Source organism: Puma concolor, chromosome A1, assembly GCF_028749965.1.
Source record: "Puma concolor isolate L17-30 chromosome A1, mPumCon1.1.hap2, whole genome shotgun sequence".
Taxonomy (NCBI): domain Eukaryota; kingdom Metazoa; phylum Chordata; class Mammalia; order Carnivora; family Felidae; genus Puma; species Puma concolor.
The window spans coordinates 21,725,427-21,732,969 of NC_141667.1; the positions used below are offsets into that span (position 1 = coordinate 21,725,427).

General features: G+C 38.4%; 1 pseudogene; it reads right to left on the reverse strand.

Moving 5' to 3' along the window:
• Window positions 1-6,476: 6,476 nt before the first annotated feature.
• LOC112860433 (tubulin alpha-3 chain-like) lies at window positions 6,477-7,317 on the reverse strand (annotated as a pseudogene).
• Window positions 7,318-7,543: the final 226 nt, after the last annotated feature.

Below are 7,543 nucleotides of genomic sequence, written 5' to 3' on the forward strand. Positions count from 1 at the left end.
TGTGGTTGATTTCAAGCTTCATAGCATTGTGGTCTGAAAGTATGCATGGTATGATTTCAATTCTTGTATACTTATGAAGGGCTGTTTTGTGACCCAGTAGGTGATCTATCTTGGAGAATGTTCCATGTGCACTCAAGAAGAAAGTCTATTCTGTTGCTTTGGGATGCAGAGTTCTAAATATATCTGTGAAGTCCATCTGATCCAATATCTCATTCAGGGCCCTTGTTTCTTTATTGACCATGTGTCTAGATGATCTATCCATTGTTGTAAGTGGAGTATTAAAGTCTCCTGCAATTACCACATTCTTGTCAATAAGGTTGCTTATGTTTGTCAGTAATTATTTTATATATTTGGGGGCTCCCGTATTCGGCACATAGACATTTATAATTGTCAGTTCTTCTTGATGAATAGACCCTCTAATTATTATATAATGACCTTCTTCATCTCTTGTTGCAGCCTTTAATTTAAAGTCTAGTTTGTCTGATGTGAGTATGGCTTCTCCAGCTTTCTTTTGTCTTCCAGTAGCATGATAAATAGTTCTCCATCCCCTCATTTTCAATCTGAAAGTATTCTCAGGTCTAAAATGAGTCTCTTGTAGACAGCAAATAGATGGGTCTTGTTTTTTTATCCATTCTGATACCCTATGTCTTTTGGTTGGCGCATTTAATCCATTTACATTCAGTGTTATTATAGAAAGATAGGGGTTTAGAGTCATTGTGATGTCGGTAGGTTTCATGCTTGTAGCAATGTCTCTGGTACTTTGTCTCACAGGATCCCCCTTAGGATCTCTTGTAGGGCTGGTTTAGTGGTGACAAATTCCTTCAGTTTTTGTTTGTTTGGGAAGACCTTTATCTCTCCTTCTATTCTAAATGACAGATTTGCTGGATAGAGGATTCTCGGCTGCATATTTTTTTCTGTTCATCACATTGAAGTATTCCTGCCATTCCTTTCTGGCCTGAAAAGTCTCAGTAGAGAGATCCGTCACGAGTCTTATCGGTCTCCCTTTATATGTTAGAGCATATATTTATCCCTAGCAGCTTATCGAATTTTTTCTTTATCCTTGTATTTTGCCAGTTTCATTGTGATATGTCGTGCAGAAGATCGATTCAAGTTACGTCTGAAGGGAGTTCTCTGTGCCTCTTGGATTTCAATGCCTTTTTCCTTCCCCAGATCCGGGAAGTTCTCAGCTATTATTTCTTCAAGTACACCTTCAGCACCTTTCCCTCTCTCTTCCTCATCTGGAATACCAATTATGCGTAGATTATTTCTCTTTAGTGCATCACTTTTTCTCTAATTTTCCCCTCATACTCCTGGATTTTTTTTCTCTTTTTTTCTCAGCTTCTTCTTTTTCCATAATTTTATCTTCTAGTTCACCTATTCTCTCCTCTGCTTCTTCAATCCGAGCTGTGGCCGTCTCCATTAATTTGCAGCTCATTAATAGCATTTTTTAGCTCCTCCTGGCTGTTCCTTAGTCCCTTGATCTCTAGCAATAGATTCTCTGCTGTCCTTTATACTGTTTTCAAGCCCAGGGATTAATTTTATGACTATTATTCTAAATTCACTTTCTGTTACATTGTTTAAATCATTTTTGATCAGTTTGTTAGCTGTCATTATTTCCTGGAGGTTTTTCTGAGGGGAATTCTTCCGTTTCATCATTTTGGATAGTCCCTGGAGTGGTGTGGGACTGAAGGGCACTTCCCCTGTGCTGTCTTGAATAACTTGCATTGGTGGGCGGGGCCGCAGTCAGACCTGATGTCTGCCCCCAGCCCACCAATGGGGCCACAGTCAGACTGGTGTGTGCCTTCTCTTTCCCTCTCCTAGGGGTGGATTCACTGTGGGGTGGTGTGGCCTGTCTGGGCTACTTGCACACTGCCAGGCTTGTGGTGCTGGGGATCTGGCGTGTTAGCTGGGGTGGATTGGCAAGGTGTGCGGGGGTGGGAGGGGCAGGCTCAGCTCCCTCATCCTGAGGTGATCCGCTTCAGGAGGGGCCCTGCAGCACCTGGAGGTAGTTAGACCTCCCCTGGAGGGATGGATCCGCAGAAGCACAGTGTTGGGTGTTTGTGCAGTGCAAGCAAGTTCCCTGACAGTAAATGGTTCCCTTTGGGATTTTGGCTGGGGGATGGGAGAGGGAGATGGTGCTGGCGAGTGCCTTTGTTCCCTGCCAAGCTGAGCCCTGTCATCCGGGGCTCAACAACTCTCCCTCCCGTTGTCCTCCAGCCCTCCCGCTCTCAGAGCAGAGCTGTTAACTTATAACCTTCCAGATGTCAGGTCCCACTTGCTGTTCGAACACACTCCGTCAGGCCCCTCGCTTTTGCCAGCCAGACTCATGGGCTCTGCTTTGCCAGTGGGCTGCCCCTCCACCCTGGCTCCCTCCCACCAGTCCTGTAGCTGCACTGGCTCTCCGCCCTTCCTACCCTCTTCCATGGACCTCTCGTCTAGGCTTGGCTCCAGAGAATCCATTCTACTAGTCTTCGGGTGGTTTCCTGGGTTATCTAGGCAGGTGTAGGTGGAATCTAAGTGATCAACAGGACGCGGTAAGCCCAGCGTCCTCCTACGCCGCCATCTTCCAGTAATCCAATTTTTTTTTTTTTTTCAACGTTTATTTATTTTTGGGACAGAGAGAGACAGAGCTTGAGCGGGGGAGGGGCAGAGAGAGAGGGAGACACAGAATCGGAAACAGGCTCCAGGCTCTGAGCCATCAGCCCAGAGCCCAACGTGGGGCTCGAACTCACGGACCGCGAGATCGTGACCTGGCTGAAATCGGACGCTTAACCGACTGCGCCACCCAGGCGCCCCAGTAATCCAATTTTTAAATCACTTTATTGAGTTATGCTTAACATGTAAGAAGCTGTATGTATTTAATGTATGCAATTAGATGAGTTTGAGGATAAATATACATGCATGAAACCATCAACGTTATAGACCTATAAATCATCTCCTAAATTTTCATCCTGCCCCTTGATATTATTATTATTGTTATTATTATTATTATTATTATTATTATTATATTTAATTATAACACCATAATATCTACCTTTTTAGCAAATGTTAAGTGTACAATAATTATTGTTAACTATAAGCACTATATAGAAGATCTACAGAATTATTTATTTTGCATAAGTATAACTTTGTATTCTTTGATCCTCACCTCCCCCATTTCCCCCTATTTGGCAACCACCTTTCTACCCTCTGCTTCTATGAGTTTGACTATATTAGATTACACATGTAAGTGAGAACATTTGGTATTTGTCATTCTGTGTCTGGCTTATTTCACTGGACATAATATCCTCTGGGCTTATTCATATTGTTGCAAATGACAATATTTCCTTCTTTTTTAAGGCTAAGTAATATCCCATTGTGTTTATATACCACATTTTATTTATGTGTTCATCAAGGTAGATTTAGATTGCTTCCATATCTTGGATATTGTGAATATAGCTGAAATGAACATGGGAATGTAGGTATCTCTCTGAGATCCTAATTTCAATTTCTTTGTGATTTTTAATATGTTAAAATATAAGAAAATGTAACTGGTCTAATTGTACTTTTTTTTTACTTTAACTGTATACTTCAATATAGTTATGTTAGTACTATGGTTATTTTAGCTATACATTTTATTTTAGTTATAATAAAAATCTTTAAAACTGGAGTTAAAAGATATGAACTCCAAGTATTATCTAACCAGGGGCCTCTTTACATTAAAATATTATGCATATGTTTTAATAAATAAGATTTGTAATTTATAAGAATTTATGGTCACTGCAAGGTATAAATTTTTCATTTTCCTATAATTAAATGATTGTTTAAATTATCCATGTAAACTTCAAAGTTTGAAGGTGATACAGTGAAATTATATCTTTTTTACTACCAGATAAAATTCCAGCATTCATAGATTAAATATTTGGAAGAAATGGGAATAGAAATCATATCTGTAAGCATGTAATTTTTACTTTCATTTTTAAAATTACAAGACTTAACTAGAAATAAAGAAGATTAAATTAGACCAACTAAATGCCAGTGAAAGATAAATGATTGAGGAAAGTGATAAAGGTCCTGGAAGAACATGTTGTGTGTCAACAGTTTACTCTTACCTTAGATTATAACTTCAACTCTTACAAATCAAGAGACAGTTTAATCTTCAGGTTTAGAGTCTGGCGAATCTCCTTGTATTCCTTCTTATTTTTATTCCTTCTTCTTTACAAGCATGCATTTTTCTCTCATACTCTAAGTTACAGATAAGCCTTCAGGACTGTAGACCTGTCTTGCCACCCCAATAGAGCCTTGTTTACTCTGAGCAGTGGAGGTGTCTCATCTATAAGGATTCCTTTGGCCCCCAAAACATACATTGCTAATTGGAAAAATGGTGATCACTAGTGATTTACTTTCTTTATTATTGAGGATACAAAATAGCAGCAATTCTAAGAAATAATTTACTTGCCAATCACTGGAGATAAAGGAAAAAAAACTGTTATTAGCTTAAATTGATAACAGACTGAGAGAGACTGACACAGAGAGAGAGAGAGGTAGAGAAAGGAAAAGAAGGGCAAGATAGCTAACAAGTGCAGAACAAAGAAGGGAGAGAAGTAAGAAGAAATTAAAAGGCAGATTTCAAATAAAAATATACTAGTGCATCCGAAATTTAAAATTTAATCTGAGTCTTCATGAAGAATGAAAAGAAAAAATATTTTCCTACGTCTTTATGCCAGTTTTATGAAGTATTTTTAATTTTGAGCTCAATTGTCAGTGAAGACTATTTTTTAAGTGATATATCAATGAAAAAATACAAGTAAACTATATGAAAAACTATTCAATTATTATTTTGGTGAACTTTAAAAACCACTGTTAGTATTTTTTTTCTTTTTATTTTATAAGATTTTAATGTATAAATTACTTCTTGTCATTTATTATAGATTATCATGCTAAAATAGTTCATGATTAAATACAGGTCTTGTAGATGTAATCAAACATAATTTTAATGTTAAAGCCATGCACTAAATTGTCTTCCAAGTTTGTATAAATAGGTTTATTTAACTTTTTCAGAAATTACCATTTAAAATGTGTGTATTTCGATTAATTTGTCTATGTGGAATGAGATACAAGATTAAATTATTGGTAGTTGCAATATTTAATCACCAAAGTGGTTTTGCTATTTGCTGGAATCATTAAGAACCAGGTAGATTTGTGTGTAAGTAATATGCTAAATTTAATAGGTTGGTGAAACTAATATTTTGATGTGTATTTTAGCACACAGAAATGAGTTTAACTTAAATTAATCTAAAAATGCTATTTGCAAGTTACTAACATATAAATCACCAATAAAGGGTTTAGATATAAAATGTTTTTATATCTCATTTCTAAACATGGAGCTAAATTTTCAATAATTTTTCTGATTTAAATCAGTGTACAAGAATAGACGTAAATTCTTTCATTAGCCCAACATATATATTATTTTGTGTTCTATAAGTTAGCTTTTCATGCATAATAGTTGTTTGACCCCAAACTTTTTGTCCCAAATGTAATGTTTATAACAACAGTCATTTATTTAGTTATGAGTTTGTGGCTTGTCAATTTGGCTGGACTTGGCCAAGAATGTTTTCTGGTGTTTTGGAATGAAGCACATTGGTGTGTTGGTACTCAGTTGTCGGTCAATAACATAACCATCTACCAACAGAGCATCAGATTGATGAAAAAGACTTGCACAGGCTTAATGACATGATGGTAGAAAGGTTTCAAATGCAAAAAGACAAATGCCTTTCAAAGCCCTGTTTGCTTTATGTCCACTTTTCCTTTGTCTGTGGTGCTTGCCATGGCCAAACTCAGAGTTAGTATATAAGAGTAATATCAAAGGGCAAAGATATAAAGAAAGGAATAACTTATGGCCTGTTTTTCATTTTACCATAGCTGCTGTATCTTACTTGAAAGTCTTCTTGTATACCCACTACCCTCAATTTGAACAAAAGTGTGTTCTCCTCGGAGGCATCTAAATCTGCTTTCCAAAATTTGACTCATGTTCTGACCAATAACAATGGCAATCTTGGATCATACTTAACCTCTCCAAAGAGTAGTCATGTGTAAAGGACAACTTGATCCTATAACAAAGTGTTATATTTTAAAGTATAGGTCAGTAATTGTATGTGAGAATATACACTGCTACATACAAATTAACTAATCAGAGCACAGATTTTCAATGTTTAAAACAGAATAAGCTTCCCTATAAAAAGCAGCACTTTGGGGGCACCTGGGTGGCTTAGTTGGTTAAGCGTCTGACTTCAGCTCAGGTCATGATTTTGCAGTTTGTGTGTTTGAGCCCCGTGCTGGGCTCTGTGCTGACAGCTTGGAGTCTGGAGACTGCCTCGGATTCTGTGCCTCCCCTCTCTCTGCCCCTCCCCTGTTCATGCTCTCTTTCTGTCTCTGAATAATAAATAAACGTTAAAAAAACTAAAAAAAAAAGCAGCACTTTTGTGACATTTTTAACTTTAATATTCCTCTCTTTCTTCACCTTCTCTTTCAACAAAATCCACACCAACCTCCTCAATCCTTCTTAAGAGCAGCCATGTCCTCATGGGCCTCAGAATGCTTTCCTGTGTCCATGCCTTCACCACGTAACAGGCACACTTGGCATATATCAGGTCAAACTTGTGGTCTGGGCGAACCCAGGCTTCAGCAATGGCTGTGGTGTTGCTCAGCATACACACAGCTTGCCAGGTACCAGGTACCAGGTACCACAGTGGGAGGCTGGCAATTAATGCCAACTTTGAAGTCTGTGGAGCACCAGTGCACAAACTGGATGGTATCCTTGGTCTTAATGGTGGCAATGGCAACACTGTCATTCTTTGGTCACCATGTTGCCATGGTACAACAGATAGCAAGCTGTGTATTTACTGTGACGAAAGTCACATTTCGCCATCTGGTTGGCTGGCTCAAGGCATGCATAGGTGATCTATGCTACAGAAAGCTGTTCATGGTAGGTTTGTAAGCAGAGACGTCAGGAGCATACGAGGCTAGAGGGAAGTGGATTCAAGGATAGGGCACCAGGCTAGTCTGGAATTCTGTCATATCAACATTTAAGGCTCCATGAAATCTGAAGGAAGCAGTGATGGAAGACACAATTTAATCTATTAACCTATTGAAGTTAGTGTATGTTGCACCTGTCTCACTGAAGAAGGTGTTGAAGAAGTCATCTCCTCCCCCAGTGGTCTTGTCACTTGGCATTTGACCACTGGACTGGATGCCGTGTTCCAGGCAATAGAGCTCCTGGCAGGCATTGCCAGTCTGGACATCAGCCTGGCCAATATGGGTAGAGATGCACTCACACATGGCTGCTGCTTTGTGGCTGTCAAGAAGATGGCAACCAAGTAAAGGAGAGACTGTTGCTTCTTAACAGCCTGACTCTTAGGCGATCAGTGTAAGAAAATATTTTAATGGAAATCAAATATTTTAATGGAAATATTTTAATGGAACACTATATGTCTTTCTTCTAGCTTAAGGAATAAAATATTATGAATAAAATCAAAGCTCACTGTCATAATGGACACATTTCTTC